Genomic DNA, 21,356 nt, shown 5'->3' with positions numbered 1-21,356 from the left:
CATTATGAGAAACTGGAATCTTGCCAGGTCATGAATGAGGTCAGGGCCTGACCCAGAGCCGGAATCGGGACCAAATTCAGCAACCCCTAGACCAGGGGGTGAGAGTTGGAAACCTGAAGGGAAGAGGCCAGCATGGGAACACAGCAATGCCTGATTTCCAGTCAAAGGTCTAGTAGTCAACCAGCTGCACAAACCACCCATGTAATTAACTTGCTCTTGAATTATTTATTATCTTCCCGAGTGAAAGAAAATTATCCTTTCTGGTTACCTACTTTGCTTCAGGGGCTAATTCAGAGAGCTCCAAGCCTGACAGTTTGATGGAGCTCTCTGGTACCTGCCACCCTCTGGCCAAAGCAAGAACATAAAGGAACAGCAACTGAAGTTATTTCTGAAAAAGAGGGGTAGTTAGCCTTCGAGAACGCCAACACCTCCCCAAACCCAAAGAAGCACAGAAGGCTCCTTTAGAACAGTTAGCAGAGGTTTGCTACAGGGTTCTGCACTCCTTTTTATTCTAAGTTAGGTAAAGTTTCATTTTCCCTTAACAACTGTCAACAACTTTTGAGGCTCAGTTCTCTGCGGTGAGACGGGCACCCCCAGGCAGAGCAAGAGAGCATGCACGACCCCATCGCTTCTCGCTCGCAGGATTTCTGATCGGCCCCGAAATTCCCCTGCCTGAATTGCTTCGCTCTCACCCCCAGATTCCTAAGTCAACTGACTCATGGCCTTACACCATCTTAGACAGAAGGAGAAGCCTGGAGATATTCCAGGTCAACGTGCTCACTCTTGAGATGCGGAAGGAAACCCAGAAAGCCTCTTTGCTAAGGTGGCATCGTTAGAGGTCTTCCTCCTCCCTGTCAGAGAGCCTCTTAACAGGAGCAGCTTAGTTTTATTTTAAGATAAACCCCTTTGTACAAAACACCTGCATCTCAGCCACCCAGCAATTTTCTCCGGGTCTTCATTCCCGGGTCAGCGGCCACTGCCTGCGCGCTCGCAGAGGCTCACAGGAACCGTCCGCCGGAATTCATCTCAGGACTGTTCCCTGCCACCCAGACTTGCTGGGCAGGACGAGGCAGCTAATGGTAGGAGACTGCACCGGATGCTCCTTCTAAAACGTCTGACCGTCACCATTTTCCCCGCTAACTCCCGGATGGTGAGGGCAGAGAGCATAACCTCAGAGGACGAAGTTCTGGGAGTTGAATCAACGTGCCCAGTGTGGCACCATCTTTAGGAGAGGACCAGACTTCCTCACTCCTTCTCTTCCTACTCCTATCAGAAGCACTCCGTCCCCTAGTCCCTCACCACTCCTGCAGAATCAGGACTGCCTTACACCTCGTGTAGCCCCAGGAAGGGCGGCAGGCAGGCAAGCCTGTGCTCCATGGGGATGCTGGGGACCTGGCCAAAAGATGTGCAACCTGCAAAGTCTTTCAGGAGTTGGGTGGCTTGGACCCCAGAAGGGCCAAGGAGGAAACTCGCTCTCCTCCTCCCTCTTTGACTTTCCTCCTCAGCCTCATTCACGTCTTTTTCTGTCTCCTTCCTTCTCGATCTTCCCTTTTGCTCGCGGCCCGCCGCCGCCTTCCCCGTTGACCCCCACGCCTGGTTCTCCCTCCTCGCCTTCCTTCCCCCGCCGGGCCTCTCCCTACTTCCTCTTCCAAGGCGCTCCCGTCGCGTTTCCACTTTGTCTCCAATTGTGTCTAAACGCAACCCACCACAGATGCTGACATTTTAAATGTTTAGTTGTTATAGTTACTTGACTAATTGCCGGGCCGACGGCGGCGCTTTTCCTTCGCCTCCCGAGGGCAGAGAGGAGGCAGCAAGGGAAGTGGAGGGTAGATGCAGCCGTAGGTGCTACCCCCCGGGGCCCGGGACACCCGCCAGGCCCCGGCAAGGGTGTCCTGCCGGGGGAACCGACGATCCCTCCGCTGCAGCCGGGAGCCAGGGCGCCCAAGGCGCACCCCGCCTCCGGATGCCGCGAACCGTCTCCCGCCCCGGGACAAGGGAGCGGCTAAGGGTCTAACCTCAGGTGCGCAACGGCCGTCCCCCACCCGCCCATACTCTCTATGTGGAGGAAGTCAGGAGTCATTTTAGAGAACCTGGGGAAAGAGGTGGCCAGGGGCGCGGTCGGAGCGGAAAAAAAGAGTTAGAAGCCGCTGCCGGTTACTCACGTGCCAGATGGCGAAGAAGATGAGCGCAGCGCACAGCACCAGCGAGAGCATATAGCAGAAAGCAGCGAAAGTGAAGGCCATGGCCCGCCGGCCGGGGGCCGCCAGCCCCCCAAGCCCACCAAACACGAAGCAGCCCCTAGGAGGCCAATGTCCCCCTCAAGGGCCGGGCTCTCTCAAAAGGGGGCAAAGAGGAGCCACGTCTGCACCCTCTCCTCGAGACCAGCGGCTAAGAGGAGGCACGCCAAGCGGAGAGAGCCTGGAGGGTCAGCGAATAGGGACAGGGCTCCCGTAGGCGCCGGTGACCCGGGACGCCAGCTCTTCCGTGAAGCCGGAGGCGGGGGCGGAGGGGGAGATGCGTTGAGCGTCGTTGGCGGGAACTGTCCTCAAATCGAAGAAGAGACCAAAACAGTAGAGAACGCCCGCAGATTAGTGCCAACCAGCGAGCTTCTCGAGACAACACCGGGAAGGATGCGAGGACTCCACGGAGGGCCGCGAGAGCAGCTCCCGATACCTCGGAATCTCCAGGAAGTGTCCCCTGCTTTCCGCCCCCAAGTCGCGCAGGAGGAATGAGAGGGCCGCTCAGGACCCTCCCGCGCCACCCGGGCGCCAATCGAGAGCGTCCAGCGAGGTGCCCGGGCGGACTCCGAGCGCTTCCCAAATTCCAGGGCCGGCAGCGGCTCTCTCCCAGGAGAACAGGTCTTTAGGTAGCCGGAAAGCGTCAGGTTCCCTTGGTCTTGCGCCCCAGACGCGGCTTCCAGGGCTGCCGAACGCTCCTAGGCGCGCCTGGCCCCGGCCCCGGCCCCAGCTGCCCGGGCCCAGGGGCCTGGGTAACCCAAGTTCCCCGGAAACTGGGGGTTGGACCGGGCCGGCACGGGCTCCTGCCCAGTGGGCCTGCTCCCGCCCGGGCGGCTGTCGTGGATCTCAGGCCAAGATCTGCTCGCCGCGAAGCTCGCTCCACCTGCTGCTGCTGCTGCCGCCTGGGCCCCTGCGAGAACTGAAGCGGCGCTGCCGGGGATCCCCTCCCTCCCGGCGCCCCACCCTCGGCTCCGGCTCCGCCGAGCACGCCCTCCCCGGCAGGCGGAGACTGCGGCGGCAGGGGCTGGGGAAAGGTGGGCGGCCAGGCGCCGTCAGGCGCTCGGTCGCCGCCGCGGCTGCGGTGGTGCGCGCCGGCCTCTCCGAGGAAACTTGAGGCCGGCAGCACAGGCGGGGCAGGCGGGCGGCGCGGAGCCGGGGCGGGGTAGGGAGGCGCAGGGACTCTTTAAACACGTGCGTCTGGAGGAGGTGGGAAGCTGCGGAAGGGTATGTGTGTGCCTCGACCTAAAGGCGGCAGCCGCCCCTCCCCGATCTCGCCGTTTCGCGGGAGTGGGAAATGGGGGGGCTAGGAGGCTGGTCTTGTGTTGGGGATACAGGACAAGCCCTTGGACCCCAGGGTGAGTTTGCCCAAACTGTGGATTTCTCAATGCTCGGGCTGCGTTATCAGCACTGCTCCCCTGCCTGCAGAATCTCTCGCGTCCTCCACTCTCCCCCGCCGCCGTCTGACCTTGGGATTGGGAGAACTAGACTGCGGGCTGTTGTGGGCTGGAGAGGCAGCAGCAGTGGCATGTGTATTGGTGTTGGTCTAGAGGAAGCGTCAGGAGCATGTATGTGCTTTTGGAGTCAGACCCCTTTGTAGCTGCAAGTTTCTTAACCTCTTGAAATCTCGATTTCCTTATCTGAGTAAGGGTCAGCATTTAATTGCCTCCTTGCTCTGCAATACTTGCACCGCCAAGTGCAAGATGAAAATGTGGGGCTTTTTGTTTGAAAACGTATGTATTAAGAATTCCAAGATGACAATAGGAAAGCATTAAACCAACAGTGAGGCCCTTCTGAATATAGGACTCTGGGCCGCTATAGAGGTTGCACACCTATGAATCCAGCTGTGCTCTGGGTTACAGTTTTTGAAGCTTTCTCTTTTACTTAAGTATGTCTCCAAATATAATTTCTCATTCAAGAAAATTTGGAAATACAGAGATGAAAAAAATGAAACCAACACCGTAATTTGCCATTCTCAGACACCACCAACATAAAAGTGGAATATTTCGTTCTGGCTCTATGTCAGTTCTTTTAATTGTTGTAATTTTATCGCATAAATTTTTGTAACACCAAAACAATACCATAATCTCAAAGGAAAATTTGGTAATTCAAATCTTTTGAGTCCCTTTAGGGGTTATCTACTGTCATTTGTTTCTCTTGGTTCTTACTTAGGGAGTTCCAGCACTTTGTCTATCTAGTAATTTTTGATTATATGTCAGACATTGTTTTGAAAGGTTCCTTGCAGGAATTTGAGGCCTAAAATGGTGCTACTCTTTCTCCAAAGAGGATTTTCTACTTCTTTTACCAAGTATCTGGGGGAAATGAACACTCTAGACTTACCCTAATCTAATTTCAGGGATTGAGATTTCATGGGCTAACCCACTGGCTGTGGTCTGTGTGGGGGCTCTTTTGTTTTGTTTTGTTTTGGGAGGGGGTTGCTTTTTTTTTTTTTTTTTTTTTTTTTTTAAGCACTGCACCCATGGCACATGGAAGTTCCCAGGCTAGGAGTCAATTTGGAGCTGCAGCTGCCAGCTTACACCACAGCCACAGCAATGCCAGATCTGAGCCTCATCTGTGACCTACACCACTGCCCTCAGCAACTTTGGATACCTAAGCCACTGAGCAAGGCCAGGAAAAGAACCTGCATCCTCAGGGATGCTAGTCAGATTTGTTTCTGCTGAGCCATGACAGGAACTCCATCATTCAACTTTTTAAACTGTGTCCAGTGAGAGGATGGGTCCGAATTATCTAGCCTCGCATTGCCAGAATCAGGAGTCCCTATGTCAAAAGAAAACTTCACTATCCTACTACCACTCTGACTTTCAAGTCTCCAACCATGTCACACCCTCTCTTTTTCTTGCCCTTTCACCACACCTGCTTTATCCTGTTTTCTCAGTTATACAGTCATATCTTCATTACGATGATTGCAGTGGTAGAATTTTGGACAGTAAGAACTTCGGGCAGTTGCTGTTTATTCAACAACTGTTATTTAGTACCTATGTGTTGTGGGCATTGTTAGGGATCCACAAGGTTCCTAGTCTGATTGCTGAGGTAATAAATAACTTTTTCCCAAGGCAGTGTCTTAAACAAACAAAACAAAACAAAACAAAAGTGCAAGTGACACAAAACAGGAAGGCAAGGAATAAAATGATCAGGAGTGATGTTGAATTAGCAACTAAAGTATTCTGCACCCAGTTCCAATGTGCGGGGTTTTCCAGCATCACCAAGCAATCCTCAGACACCAACTGGGTGACCTACGATTCAACTCAATTCTGACATTATCTCCCTGGAAAGAGCCTCAGATTCCACAAGTTAAGGGCCCCATCTCACAAGTCAGCCCTCCACTTCAGATGCCAATCACAAGACCAGGTTGTTACCCATGCTTCTGCTGACTCCTTCCTTGGGTCTGATTCATTTGCTAGAGCAGTTCACAGGACTGAGGAATCCAGTTTACCTGCTAGATTACCAATTCATTGCAAAGAATATTAGAGGATATGCGCGAATAGCCAAATCAACAGAGACACAGGGCAAGGTCTAGAAGAATCCCAAACACAGGAGCATTTGTCCCTGTGGAGTTCGGGGTGCGTCACGCACACGGATGGGTTCTGGTTCAGCAACCTGGGAGCTTCCCAGCCAAGCTATGCCAGAATCCCAGAAAGCTTTGCCCATCCTTCACTATAAACCCAGTTCACCAAATTCTTACCCAGCCACCATCCAAATGCTCCCTTAACCACCCCCCCAGAAAGAGGTTATACCCAGCTAATCCAGCTCCCCAGGATTATCTCCATTTCTCTCTCTTTGATGGGTTTAATTATTGGAATGTCCTGAAAATTTGCCTTGGAAGTTCCCAGGCAAGGGATCGAATCGAAGCTGCAGTTGTCAGCCTATACCATAGCCACGGCAACACCAGATCTGAGCTGCATCTGTGACCCACGCCACAGCTTGTGGCAATGCCAGATCTTTAACCCACTGAGAAAGGCCACGGATCGAACCTGAATCCTCACAGAGACAACTTCCGGTCCTTAACGCACTGAGCCACAATGGGAACTCCAGAATTGGGATTTTTTTAATGGCTATTTATTATAAAATTTCCAAACATATAGAACAGTAGGGGAAAAGAGCATAGTGAATATTAAACTGTCTACCACCCAGATTCAACATCCATTAACATTTTTCTGTATGTGCTTCCTGTTGTCCCAAAATTATATTTTATAGCTCATTTGTTCAAACCAGGATCTAAAGATTTCCCATTGCATAATTTATCCACCAATACTTTTCCTTAAGTTCGCTGCCTGCCACTGACAGCTCTGTGCTGGGCACAGTGACTTTGTTGCGCTATATGCCCTTGTATATTAAGTTGGCTTGAATAGCTTAGGAGTATGTTTTCTTGATGTACTTGGCACATGTACACATGTGTGGAGTTGTGCGCTATGAATCGCGGACTCCTGAATCCTGGATAAATCACTTCTTCGTTTTCTTTAAAATAACTTACATATAACTGGAGCCCCTTTCTTGCTTGCAGGACTAGCAGGAAATTCACTATCAGCCTTCAGTGGGATTCCCTATGAAGTTGGGCAAAGCTTCTGGAGGGCTTATATAGCACCAGAGTACCAGCTTTGATCATCAGTGCAACTGGTTCCTCCTAAGACATCCCAACCAGACTGGTCCTTAGTCTTTTCACCTCTGGCCCATGTGCCTGGCTCCAGCCTCCCTGGGTACCACACTGCCACGTCTCTGAGGTGCCTTCTCCATGAGTCTCTGGCATGAAGCAGTGAATGGTCCATCTCTTCTCCAGACCCCCAACTTCAGCCTCTTTGTGGGAAGTTGCTTCCTGCTTCCCTCTTACTATTAGAAAAGCCATCCTCGGAGTTCCCGATGTGGCACAATGGGATTAGCAGTGTCTCTAGAGCCCTGGGACGCAGGTTCGATCCCCAGCCCCACACAGTGGGTTAAGGATCTGGCATTGCCACAGCTGTGGAGTGGGCTGAAACTGCGGCTCAGATTTAATCCCTGGCCCGGGAACTCCAAATGCCATGGGGCGGCCAAAAAAGAAAAAAAAAAAAAAAAAAGCCCTTCTCTCGTCTCTCCTCCTCAGGGACCTCTTCAGAAAGAACCTTCGATTTCAAAGATTTTCGGCTTCCCGCCTTGCTGCTTATTCAGCTAATATTCTTTAGTGTAACTGCAGGGACTGGGAAACTCTTGAAAGAATTCTGTTCCGATTGGTAAGTAGTATAACAGTTACTGTAGCAACCAGTAAAATTAATAATAATTAAAAATTCTAAATTAAACCCATTCATGCAGGCCAATTGATGCTACACCTGCAGAATTTAGCAATTTTTCATTTTAATGTATCTTGTAAAGTGAGAGTAAATATTTTGAAAAACAGGAGTTCCCATCATGGCACAGTGGAAACAAATCTGACTAGGAACCATGAGGTTGCAGGTTCAATCTTGGCCTTGCGCAGTGGGTTGAGGATCTGGTGTTGCCGTGAGCTGTGGCTGTATCTGTGGTATAGGTCGAAGATGCTGCCCAGATCTGGTGTTGCTGTAGCTGTAGCACAGGCCTGCAGCTGCAGCTCCAATTCGACCCCTAGCCTGGGTGCAGCCATAAAGAAAAAAATAGAAATATGATATACCACTTGAAGCAAAACAAATCATAAATTCTAAGAAAGCTAGGAGTTCCATCGTGGCACAGTGAAAACGAATCCAACTAGGATTCGATCCCTGAGGTTGCCGGTTCGATCCCTGGCCTTGCTTAGTGGTTTAATAATCTGGCGTTGCTATGGCTGTGGTGTAGGCCGGCAGCTGCAGCTCTGATTCAACCCCTAGCGTGAGAACCTCCGTATACCACAGGTACGGCCAAAAAAAAAAAAAAAAAAAAAAAAAATTCTCAGAAACCTATTCACATTTCTATTAATTTACATAAAGTGAGTGATGACAAAAGAACCATAATGAATTTTTAGGTTGTTCCTACTTATTAAATGGTGCAACTTTGACAAATGATGTTGGCAAAGCTCCATGGATTGAAATTAATAAAAATCAGTCTGACATTAAATACATGTTACATGAGGACAGAGAGGCCAAGCCAGCCCCCAGCTCTCCCCATACATGTGGAGAGGCCATCTTGGCTCTTCCAACCCCAAACCCATGGGTTAATGCACATGGAGCAGAGACAGCACCAGCTGAGCCCTCCCCAGAGCTGAGTCATGAGCAGATAAAGGGTGGCTACTGTTTTAAGCAAATACATTTGGGGACTGTTGGTTTTTTTGTTTTTTGATCTTGGGGTTGTTTTGTTTTTGTTTTTGTTTTTGTTTGTTTGTTTGTTTTAGGGCCACACCTGCGTGGGGACTGTTTATTATGCAGTAATAGGTAACTGCCAAAGTTTTTTACTCATCAAATGGCCTTTTTAATTTGGTGTAGAGCTCACGGCTTCTGCAGCGGGGAAATGTATAATGAGGCTAATACACAGCTTGGGTAAGATACGCCTCCTGATCCTATACCTCCATTTGCTCAAAGTCCCATGTCAGTCAAGCCCCCTTCCAGACTAGCGGGGGCACAAAGGCTCTGGGGTCTGGGCCAGGCTTGGGCTCCAGAGGTCACTTGTCCTCAGGCTGCAGAGTACTCACCACCCTGTTTGTTTGGATGGGTTCGTTGTTGTTAAAACATAAGATCTAACATTTTGACCATTTTTATGGGTTTAGGACTGTGACAGTGAGTACATTCACATGGTTGTACAACCATCACTGCTGTCCCTCTCCAGACAATGTTTTATCTTCCTAAATGGAAACTCCACTCTCCCCCCCAAGCAATAACTCCCCATTCTCCCCCCGCCCAGCCCCTGGCAATCACCATTCTACTGCCTCTCTCTTTGAATTTGCTAGTCTACATGTTTCATATCCGTGGAATTCCACAGTCTTATAATTCACTTCTTTACATGTTGAATGTCTGTCTCCCCCTATAAACTTGGAGGATCTTGAAACTGAAACTTTTTATTCTTCTTTGTTTTTTTTTGGTTTTTGTTTTTTTTGGGGGGGGTTGTCATTTAAAAGTTTTCAAAGTATTTTTTAATATTTTACCAATATGCTCACTCAGTTCCTAATTATTTTTGTTTGTTTTTATTCTTTTTTTTAATATTATTATTCTTCGAATCACCTTTACCCCTCCCAGTTGTCTGGCATATAACAGATGTCCAGTAAGTGTTCAAGAAACCTGTGTGTGTGTGTGTGTCTGGGTGTGTGTTTGTGTGTGCGTGTGTGCGCGCATGCATGTGGATGGATAGACGGATGGATGGATGCATTATCAGTCTGGCTGGTACTTGACTTAGACAAGTCCGCCCCACCGATGATGAGCAGCAGACAAAGGGACCGTCTCTACCTCTTCCTTATCTACCCAAGAGCACTTACCACTCTGCAGACCCAGTAAACGTGACACAATCCATGCCTGTAAGAAGCTCAGAATCTAACAGAGGTGCACAGAACCATCTATGACTTTAATAAGAACCTCTTGTGACACAGCAGGTTAAAGATCCGACAACAATCTCATCACAGTGGCTTGGGCCACTGCTGTGGTGTGGGGTGTGGGTTCCATCCCTGGCCTGGGAACTTCCGCATACCACGGATGCAGCTAAAAAAAGAAGAAGAACCTCAATAGAGGAGGGCAAATGCGCATGGAGGCACCTGGGACAAGGCTTCAGACACAGGGCATGTTCAACGGAAGTATTTTTAATGGAACTGAATCAGAGGACAAACTAGTGGGGAAGCTCTGAGCCTAAATTCTCACTTCCAAGCTCTGTGACTTTAGATGAAATTACTTCATCTCTCCACACCCTGCAGATGTGTTCCAGTTCCAACACGAACACCAGGTATGAGCCAGCTTGGCCTGTGCAGACAGGACCCCGCGGACACAAGAGCCACATTTTCACCAAGGAATAGTGGGGAGAGGGACAGAGGTGACCAGGGAGGGACGGCCCATTTCAGAGAGTCCTTGGGTTGGGGGGGGCAGAGACGTGGGCTGCAGCTTCCCTTCGTATGTTCTAAACTCATGGAAATGTCATCTTCCTGCCAGCGCTGCTTTCTGTGGAAATGGAGTGATTTTGCTATTCTTAGCACTGGGAAACCGGCACTGTAAACAGATCGCAAACAATGAGCCTTTGTCAGAAACACCCCGTTTCCTTCTGGGCCCTGACTCCTGCCACACCTGGTGATGTGATGTATCATCTCTTTTAACAATTTGGCATAAGAGGCAGCTGTCAAGGGGGGGATTGTCTGAAATTGCAGAGGCTTCCAGGAGTTGGTAAATGGTGGGTGCTGGAGGCCTTTTAGCCCCTCGGAGCTCAGCCTCGGCTGCCTCCGTAGACAGGGCAGGGGACAGGATCGACAGGATGATGGGGCTGCCCTGGCTTTTCTTCTGTTTGCTGATTTACATGGGAAACTTGAGAGCTGGGGCGTTTCTGCAGGTGGGAGCCGTCTTCCCGCTTCCCTGTGCTCTGAGCCGGCCTGCCCGTCCAGTAACAACTCCAGGCATCCTGCACAACGTCCACGGCTGCTAAGTTTAGCCCCACAGCTAATGAGTCTGTACCTCACCAGATTAATGGTGGATCTAATTTTACGGAGTCTGAGCATTACTGTCATGATTTCTTCTCCTTGCCTCGGGGCTCTGAGACACCAGTCCCTTGTCCCCTCGTCCTGGAGGGTTTCTACCCTTCGGCTCTACTGCTATTTCAGGTCTTTTTTTTTTTTTTGGCACCCCAAGGTATAAGTATTTTCGGGGCTACAGATCAGATCTGAACCACAGTTGGGACCCACGCTGCACCTGCAGCAATGCAGGACCCTTTCACCCATTGTGCCAACTGCAATCAAAGCTGCGTCCTGGTGCTGCAGAGACGCTGCAGATCCCATTGCACCACAGTGGGAACTCCTTTTCAGTTTTAAAAAGCTGTAAGTCACTTAAGTATTCCATTTTCTCAGTTCATGTAAAGGATGCCTGAAACTGTTATAGAGATCAGAGTGTCTGTATACACACATGCGTGCGCGCGCGCGCACACACACACACTTGCACTCATACACGAGACACACCCACACTTGTAATGAAGGACACTCTTTCACATTTGGACAAAACAAGTCCTTGAAGCCTCATCTGAACGAGCACCAGATGTCACGATGACCCCACTAGATACAGCAGCAGCCGCTTCTGTGTTCCCTGACGGTGTTGCTAAATAGTGATTATTAATCATCAATATGGCTGCTTACTGGCTGCCAGATCCAGAACAGGCACTTGCCACGCGCTCTCCTTTCATTCCCACGTGCTGTGATGTGGGTATTATCATCCCCATTTGAATAATGAAAACAACAGAGACACAGAGAGGTTAGGCACTTGCCTAACGTCACACAGTAAACAGCAGGGTCCGCTAGGTTCCGTGTCCAACTCTGTGCCTCACAGATGGAGGCCAAGGGATGCTGGCTTCCTGGAGAGAGACTGAAGAAACCTGACAGCTAAGCCTCTGAGAGTAAAAGTCGGTTGTTTCACATTTTAGTTCCGGGGGGTCTATAAAATCAGAAGATCACCGGCTGGGACCGTGCTGACCTTTATGTCCTGGTGTACAGGGCAGAGAGCAGATGCCCAGATAGTTGGGACTGATTAGTCTGTGGTCGCTCCTGCTCCTTGGAAACGGGCCTCCAAGAAACCCATCTCCCCTCTTTGGACCAAGCTTCTCCTGTATCCCATCTTTAAGGCCCAGAGTTACAGAGAAGTTAGGTAGCTCTGCCACCAACACACAGCTGATGGATGGAGGGGACAGGATTCAAACCCAAGCAATCTGGCCACAGAGCGGGTTCCCAAACCCCACAGTTTACAAAGAGCCTGGACTAACTGCCCTGGAGAAGCACAGGTCACACAGTTCAGAGAGGGCAGTGGCTGGGTGAGAGGGGAGACTTTATGGAAGAGGTGACCCTTCAGCCACACCTGGAAGAGCAGGTGGGATTTAGGGATGGTACGCGATGCCAATGCAGGTGTTATTTTGTGGATCACGGTACAGATTCGCCTGGCTGTGAGTTTATTAATCGGAGAATCAGATGGGAAGCATAATTAGAAAAGTCAGTTTGGTGGCCTTCAAAGCCAACTTGGATTAAATAAAAACCAGTTCCAGAGATGTTAGAGTCTGCCTTTTTCAATTGCTTCCACATCATGTTTCTGTACACACGACTCTGGGGAACAGGTGTTTCTGCAGCAAGACCCCTAGCAATCTTACAGGAAAATGTGATGCACAAATGAGGCCCCAGGAGTCCCGCCAGGCTCCAGACAAAGCTGTCACAAATTCAGCCAGGAACTCCTCCCCCACTACACACACACCAACCTGGAAGAGGACAGCCAGAGCCGCAGAAAGGAAGGCTGCAGCACCTGTACCCCTCACACTCAAGATGAAGTCGGAGACAGTTACAGCAAGAGGGGAGGAAGTCACAGGGCTACGAGAACCCCAAAGAACGGATAACCCTAAAATCTTTCTTTCAGTCCGTAGTGGAATTTGGGCTTTATTTATTTTTCCATTTTTTAAACAAACATTTATTCATGGTCTACCACTTGCTGAGTGTTGTGTTGGCTTTTTTTTTTTTTTTTTTTTTCCTTTTGGCTGCACCAGCTGCATGCAAAAGTTCCAGGGCCAGAGATTGAACCCACGCCACAGCAGTGATCTGAGCCACAGCAGTGACAACTCTGGATCCTTAACCATTAGGCTACCAGGGAACTCCTGTATTGGCGTGTTAAAGTGAATATGCTGCTATGCTGGTTAATTCTCAAACCTCCAAGAAAACCGTCAGGTCCCACTGGCGAGCCCCCATTTGTGAGTTTTCAGAACCCGCCCCCCAGCCCCTAGGACCCCACTCTCCCCTCTTGGTCCCACAGTGAGGTGTGGAGGAGAGTGCTGAAGATACTCGAAGAACACCCAGAGGAGCTCTGTCGCCCAGGACTGGGCAGCTGTGTGTGTATTCTGGGTTAAAAATCTTTACTGGTGCTTGAAACCTGAGTTTGGGGCAGAAATAAAAGCTACAGAGCAGCCATCAGAGATGTATCCAGATGTCAAAAAAAAAAAAAAAAATCCATGCAAAAAGCAGCCCTGGAGTTCCCACTGTGGTGCAGTGGGTTAAGAATCTGCCTGCATGGAATTCCCATTGTGGCTCAGCAGAAACAAACCCAACTAGTATCCACGAGGTTTCAGGTTCAATCCCTGACCTCACTCAGTGGGTTAAGAATCTCGAGCTGCCATGGGCTGTGCTGTAGGTCACAACACAGGTCAGATCCCACGTTGCTGTGGCTGTGGCATAGGCTGGCAGCTACAGCTCTAATTCAACCCCTACCCTAGGAACTTCCATATGCCACAAATGTGGCCCTAAAAAGCAAAAAAAAAAAAGAACCTGACTGCAATGGCTGGGTCACTGCAGAGGGGTGGGCTGGATCACTGGCCAGGCACAGTGGGTTAAAGGATCTGGCACTTGTGGTATAGGTTGTGGCTGGGATTCATTCCTTGGCCTGGGTACTTCCATATGCTGCAGGTGTGGCCATTTAAAAAAAAAAAAAAAAAAAGTGCAGCCCTGGTCAGACCCTCTGAGAGTCAGCTTCGAAAAGGGGCTGCAGCCTGCAGCTCACCCAAACAGGACAAAATCTGTTTTGCCTGCGCATAGAAAGAAACGTAACTTATTTTTCATTTAACCCCAGATACTCCATCTCATCTAAGGAGACTAAACCATTAGTTTGATTATGTAGACTTCGAATCACAATGACCTATTGTACCTTCAAGAGGCCCTTGAACAAGAAATGAGCAGAGAGATGCTTGGAATTTGGTGGCCTTCTCTGGCAGCACCTGTACTTCTGTCCCTGAGGATTATTCAGCTGCACTGAGGTCCAGCAAAGGTGAGGCAAAAGCAGACCCAAACATAGAGAAGGAAAGTTCGGTACCCTCGGGTATTTTCACGTTTTCTGAACAGCGGTGATCGTGCTCACTCAGCCACTTTCATCGCCAGAGCTCACTCAGCCTCTTTAATCAATTCTCACGGAGATCTGGAAAACTGATAGATAAAATGATTCCCTGCAAAATGGCTCAAAAAAAAAAAAAAAAAAAAGTGGGTCAAGGAGAAGCTAGTGGCTTAGCCCAAGGCTTAATGCTAAATCAGCTTCAGAACGGAGAACACAAGTTCTTAGGGTCGGCCTTTACTCTTGCAGTAGGTTCCATAGCCTGAGATGCCGGCCAGCAAAAGCCAAAAAAAAAAATTTTTTTTTTTTAACTCCTAGAATCAGCACCATCAAGTCAGAGCTAAGAAATAAGTAAGTGTTGCGTAGCAAAATGCCAGCAAAATGAAGAAAATGCAAAAATCTAGTGAATTACTCAGGACATGTTGGGAGATACCGTGGCTTGTCAAATTCCTGGTTGTCTGTAAGGTTATTTACATTTGAATTAATTTACACTGTGGAAGTGTTAATACTTTCCTTTTCTTTTTTTTTTTTTTTTTTTTTTTTTTTTTTTGGTCTTTTTAGGGCCACACCTGAAGCATATGGAAACTCCCAGGCTAGGGGTGTCAAATCGGAGCTGCCACTGCCAGCCTACACCACAGCAATACAAGATCTGAGCTGCATCTGTGACCTACACCGCAGCTCTCGGCAACACCAGATCCTGAACCCACTGAGTGAGGCCAGGGATGGAACCCCCATCCTCGTGGATAATAGTCAGGCTCCTTACCCCTAAGCCACAACAGGAACTCCTAAAGACTTTTTAAGTAGCAGCAGAGATCCTACCAGGAGCTACGATGTTTCTGAAAAATTCCTCCCCTTCATCCCGAACTTATTCACAGGAGTAGGCGACCCCGCCATAGAGCCATGACCCTGTGCTTGGAGCCATCCTAAATGGAAATTCACACTCAGACATCGTGGCTCCAGCCACAGCCAGCTTCCTGGCCCCTCCTGGGCCCTGAGCCGGCTCCCTGCAACTTCACAGTGGGCAGTTCTGAGGCAAAGGCTCTAAGAAAATCTGGACATTCATTAAAACTTGAGGAAAAAAACAAATGGGTCAGGGTGGCCAAGAGGTTAAAACTTCAAGTTGTTAAGACAAGTAAGTTCTGAGCATCTAATGTATAGCATGGTGACTATAGTTACAATTCTGTATCGTGTATATGAAATTTGCTCAGAGAATAGATCTTAAAAGTTCTCATCAGGAGTTCCCGTCAAATTCCTGTTGTGGCGCAGTGGTTAACGAATCCGACTAGGAACCATGAGGTTGCGGGTTCGATCCCTGGCCTCGCTCAGTGGGTTAAGGATCCGGCATTGCTGTGAGCTGTGGTGTAGGTTGAAGATGTGGCTTGAATACGGAGTTATTGTGGCTGTGGTTGTAGACCAGCAGCTGCAGCTCCAATTCGACCCCTAGCCTGGGAACTTCCATATGCCGCAGGTATGGCCCCCAAAAGACAAAAGAAAAAGGAAAAAAAAAAAAGGCTAGTAGGAGTTTGGTCAAGAGAAATGGGAAGGAAAGGCATTACAAGCAGAGGGCAAAAGAAAAGGCACACAAGAGAACCACACCTTCAGAAATGGGAAGGAGTCTGGCAGGACTGGCGGGTGGTGGCAGGTGAAGCGGGAAAGTTGAGCCGAGGCAAATACTAAAGGACTTGAGAGAGATGCCAGAGTGGAGATTCTGGTGGGAAAGAAATGGAGGGGTGAGGCGGGCTGAAAGCAGAGGGTGCTTCCAGAATTATTCATATGAATTGTTGACTGAAAAAAAAATGCCCAACATGAGAGCCAGAAGTCATTTTACTTGTGCCTCTCAGAAAACTCAGGAACTGCGCCAAGGAGGGGGGCGGGGGGCACTGGGGGGCCGTCTCTACGTGATTTTAGTAAAGGGGGGTTACACCTTGGTGGAAGGTAGCTGCTAGTCACAAGGACCAAATGTCTCCATTAATGATTTTCGTGTTTTCTAGATTTGAGAAGATGCAAGAAATTGGGTTTATAAAATCTTCTTCTAAAAGCATTTCTCTGAAGGCCTGTTCTGCTAGTTTGTCCCAGAGCGCAGGGTACCTCACTCCTGATTGCCGCCCTGAACTCCTTTCTGGGGGTGCTGAAGGCCAGCGATTGCAGTGGCCAGTGGCTTCATTTTATAGAACCAGCTGCGAGCAACAACTTTGAGTGGGCAGAAGGAATGCTTTGTTGGTCCGTAACAGGTTACTGGAGAAGCCGGCATACTTGGGGCTTCTTCCCTGACCCTGAGGCCGATGTCAGCAGATGTAGCTGTGTCCTCCTCGGTCCTAATTATGTCCCTTGGGCCCAGCATCATCAACTTGATTCTGGGTCAACCCACACTGGCATTTCTGAGATTCCCATGTTCTTACCTTACACTAAGGCTGAGGAAGAAGCCACCCCATCACCTCGGCCACAAACTAGGAATATTCCAAGGAAACAAATTAAACGACCATAGCATGCTTCCTTTTTTTCAAAGGGGTCAAGGCAGATCCAAATGCCAAATCATGGAGCTAACTATATGCATATATGTCTCAAATGACAAATCCGTTTGTTCATCACATTCAAGTTTTGCAATCCTGATGACTGCAACGTGAGTATTTTCACCAGTCTTTGTGCCATGACAGAAAGGATCAGCTTCCCAGAAAGCAAGGGTCTACAGCAGCACTTTTTCCTCTGCCTTTTCATGAAACATTGTGTGCACTGACAAAAAGGATTTGTGACCCAATCAGTTTTGTTTTGTTTTGTTTTGTTCCCTAGCCCCCGAACAAGACTTAAACTCTGTTTGTTCAAGAACAGGATGTGCCTTACTGTCTTAAACACCATCAGGCGGAACCATATCGCTGAGTCGCCCTTACTCTGAGGATGTGCGAGGACCAATAATCGTGCAGTGTTTGTGGGCATTGTGAGCCTCGGTAGAGCAGAAACTTGACACATTTTCTTCCTAACGTTTTTGGCTTTGTAGATTAGAACTCTCTTTTAAAGGAGAGAACTGGACCAAAAGGAAGCTGGAAATTATAATAAAGGTGCTTTTGAAACATTAAGAATGATGGTTATGTCAACAGCAGCCGTGGGCAAAAATATCCTTTTAAACCGTTGCCCACAGAGATCTCCAAGAGCTATATATTCTGCGAATTATTTCCCAAGAAAGTGGTATAGAGAGGTTAATGCAGCCTCAAGTGATTTGGAAAGTCTAGTACATTCTAGTTTGTAAGATCCATAAACAATGATGTCAACGAAAAAAATTCATCAGTGTATCTAAGAAATGGACATTTTTATAGGAGCCAAATTGAGGAGGATAACACCAGAAGAGCCTCTCAAAAACCTCTGAGATGCATATGGAATTTCCCAGGCTAGGGGTTGAATCAGAGCTACAGCTGCCGGCCTACCCCACAGCCAGAGCAACACCAGATCTGAGCTGCGTCTGCGACCTACACCACAGCTCATGGCAACACCAGATCCTTAACCCACGGAGCGAGACCAGGGGTCGAGTCCGCAACCTCATGGTTCCTAGTCAGATTCTTTTCTGCTGTGCCATGACAGGAACACCAAGCAATGTTTTCTTTTAAGGAGTTGTCTTGTTGATGCTATGAGAATGCTGCTTTTTATGATGAAGCAAGGATTTCTGCCAATGGGTAGGTTTGGTTGTTGCGGTCAACCAAAAAAAATTGCACCACCTAAAGGTTATGGATGATGTTTTTTTTGGTGGACTAAACTGAGGCCTTAGGCCTGGGACAGAGCATCTTGGGAGCTCTGGAGACCAGTCCGAAGAGGCAAGTAGGGGAGCCAGGATATATAAGAGTTTTTGTAACAAAGACCAGGTAGTTAGAACATCAAAAGATTACTGTTGATTGAAGAGAGCCAGATTATCTCAAATTAAGGAATTTCACGCTCTTCTGTGTATAGGAAGATGCAAGAATCTAGGCTCATTGAAATCATTCCTTTGACATGTAGCTCAGCTGTCTAGTCAGTGTCCTGTGCTTTCTCATCCTGAGTCGCCTCGGGGTGCACTGGGGGAGCGGGCCGTGGTGGGGGGCCTGCAGCAGCCCTTGGCATTCGGTTTCCATCCTGAGTTCCCTCAGGGCTCACTGTCGGGGAGGCGGTAATGTAGTGATTTGATGGCTGCAAAGCCTTTGCTTACTGCGATGATAGGCAACAATTTTCCCCTCACAAGCCTGTTGACTTTAAAAAATGCAGCAAACCTGAAAGTTGAGAATTCAGTTTTGGGTTTTTTTTGTCTTTTTTTTTTTTTTTTTTTTTTTTTTTGCTTTTTAGGGCCACACCCACAGCATGTAGAGGTTCCCAGGCTAGGGGTCTAATTGCAGCTGTTGCTGCTGGCCCACACCACAGCCACAGCAATGCCAGATCCAATCCGCGTCTGCAGCCTACACCAGAGCTCACGGCAACACTGGAACCTTAACCCACTGAGCAAGGCCAGGGATCGAACCCACAACCTCATGGTTCCTAGTCGGATTCGTTAACCACTGAGCCACGACGGGAACTCTGAGAGTTCAGTTTTATTTAGAGCAGAATTAGGACTTAAGCCCGGGAGACAGCATCTCAGGGAGCCCTGAGAAACCCCTCCGGGGAGACGACGGGGGAGCCAGGATATACAGGCAGGTAGCAGGAACAAAAGGTTGCAGAAGGCCGGATTTCTCAAGCTAAGGAATTCAGCTCATTTCTGGGGAAGATGCAAAGGTGGGGGTTTACTGGAATGGCTCCTTTGAGATGCACCTCCGCTAGCAGGACAGGGGTCCCGTGTTTTCACAGCCCTCAGGGCTCCCGGCTCACTGTGCCATCCTCTGTTCTGTCCCTTCTCTACAGCCCAGGGACCGCCCCAAAGAGGCCCATGTATAGGATATGGGGTGGGGGGGCAGCCGGGCACACATTTTACAAAGTTTGCTGCTGTCTCCTGCCGGTTACTGCTAGTTAGAAGGAGCAGACATCACCACAGAGGATCTTAGTGCTTTTCTAGACATGCAGAGAGGCAAGAATTGGGCACAAAAATTCTTCTCCTAAAAATATCTGACTATCTGAAGACCTGCCCTTCCAGTTTCCCAGAGCACAGAGCGCCTCACTCCTGGTGGTGTTCACGCTGAGCTCGGCTCAGGGGGCGCAGCGGGTCAGCAGCTCTGGTGGCTCATGATGCAATCCAGGTAGAGGCAGATGGCACGTGCCAAACTCCAGTTCACACAAACTTAAACCATGATCACAAGACTGGTTTAAACGTTTTGCAAGAAAAATCCTTTGCACTGTGCCTCCTCCTATGTACACACTCAGTCAACGACTCCTAGAACACACACACACACACACACACACACACACACACACACACACACACACAGAGTATACTGAGAGGCGCCCCCAAGAGTTGCAAAGTCTTTGCTGGGGAAGGTTACCAGTTTGGCAGCCTGCCTCTTGTTACTGAGAAAAACTGCTGCTGAATTGAAGAAACTGGACTTTTCATTTCTAAATCTGTGCACACAGCCTTGGGGCATCTGTTAGGTGAGACTGAGGAGGACTAGGAGGTGGAGGAATGTCTGTGCAGGACGTATTTAGTCCTAAACTACCCCACGTGCCCCATCTAGAACTGAGGCTGTTGAGGGTTCTCTCAGCCAGAGACCTGTGAAGGAGCAAACTGAGCTGTATCCATCCATATATTACCATACCTTTGTATCAGCTGTAATTATTCCTCCTGACAGACAGGGGCATCCTGGTGCCAAATAGAGCAGGTTAACGCCACCCAGGTGCAGCGGCCAGGCAGCAGGCAGGGTGCAGTGAGGCCGCTCAGCCATCTGGTGCTTAGAAGGAAACACCTGAGACTCACACCTGCACCCCCAGCCCCAAAGCAAACCACTTGGTGATGCCAAGTCACCATGGGTCCATGCTGTGACTTCTCATTCTCTTCCAATTAGCCCTTGACATTCATGGGGACCTGATCTCACCAGGATAAAAATGCTGGGTTGTCAGTGACCGAGGTGGAGAGTAGGAGGCAGAGAAAGTTAGTAGTGTGATGTGTCTTGAGGTCTCAACAAGCCCAGGTGACCGACAGCTTTACCTCTTCCATCCAGACATGGTCCTGATGGGAATAACAACGGATTCTTTTCTAAAAATGGTTATTGTTTATGGTTAAGGCTAAATTGTTCTCTTATTTCTGTCATCTTAGAAAACAAGGGATATGTTCAAACTCTAGTGTCTTTTTTTTTTTTTTTGGTTCTTTTTTTTTTCCCCACTGTACAGCATGGGGATCAAGTTATCCTTACATGTATACATTTTTTCCCCACTCTTTGTTCTGCTGCAATATGAGTATCTAGACATAGTTCTCAATGCTACTCAGCAGGATCTCCTTGTAAATCTATTCTAAGTTGTGTCTGATAACCCCAAGCTCCCGATCCCTCCCACTCCCTCCCTCTCCCATCAGGCAGCCACAAGTCTCTTCTCCAAGTCCATGATTTTCTTTTCTGTGGAGATGTTCATTTGTGCTGGATATTAGATTCCAGTTATAAGTGATATCATATGGTATTTGTCTTTGTCTTTCTGACTCATTTCACTCAGTATGAGATTCTCTGGTTCCATCCATGTTGCTGCAAATGGCATTATGTCATTTTTTATGGCTGAGTAGTATTCCATTGCAAACTCTAGTGTCTTCTACTTTTTTGTGCCACCTGTGCCCTGCACGTAGCAGGCATTTATAAAATTTATCAATGCTGGATGATGGATAATTAGTACCAGAGCCTGCTCGTTTAGAAAAAGAACTTTCCAAAAGAATGTATATATATGTATGACTGGGTCAGTTTGCTATACAGCAGAAATTGAAAGGACATTGTAGGAGTTCCCCTTGTGGCGCAGGGGAAACAAATCCAACTAGTATCTATGAGGATGTGGGTTCCAACCCTGGCCTCACTCAGTGGGTCAGGGATCTGGCGTTGCCATGAGCTGTGCTATAGGCCATAGACGCAGCTCTAATCCCGCATTGCTATGGTTGTGGTGTAGGCCAGCAGCTACAGCTCCCATTTGACCCCTATAGCCTGGGAACCTCCATATGCCGTGGGTGCGGCCCTAGAAAGCAAAAAAAAAAAAAAAAAAAAGGATATTGTAAATCAACTATACTTTAATAAAAAAAAAAATTTTTTTT

General features: G+C 48.7%; 1 protein-coding gene and 1 long non-coding RNA gene across 2 annotated transcripts in view; one reads left to right on the top strand and one right to left on the bottom strand.

Moving 5' to 3' along the window:
- The window catches only part of CNIH3 (cornichon family AMPA receptor auxiliary protein 3), a 205,350-nt gene that overhangs the window by 103,148 nt on the left and 80,846 nt on the right, over positions 1–21,356 (bottom strand).
- Positions 6,762–10,561, top strand: LOC106505094. The gene is made up of 3 exons (XR_002336221.1): positions 6,762–6,973; positions 7,330–7,456; positions 8,563–10,561. It is a non-coding gene; the product is annotated as an uncharacterized LOC106505094 (long non-coding RNA).

The sequence above is a fragment of the Sus scrofa genome, chromosome 10, assembly GCF_000003025.6.
Source record: "Sus scrofa isolate TJ Tabasco breed Duroc chromosome 10, Sscrofa11.1, whole genome shotgun sequence".
Classification (NCBI taxonomy): domain Eukaryota; kingdom Metazoa; phylum Chordata; class Mammalia; order Artiodactyla; family Suidae; genus Sus; species Sus scrofa.
The sequence above is the reverse complement of the archived record's forward strand: the minus strand, read 5'-3'. Positions and strand labels throughout refer to the sequence as shown.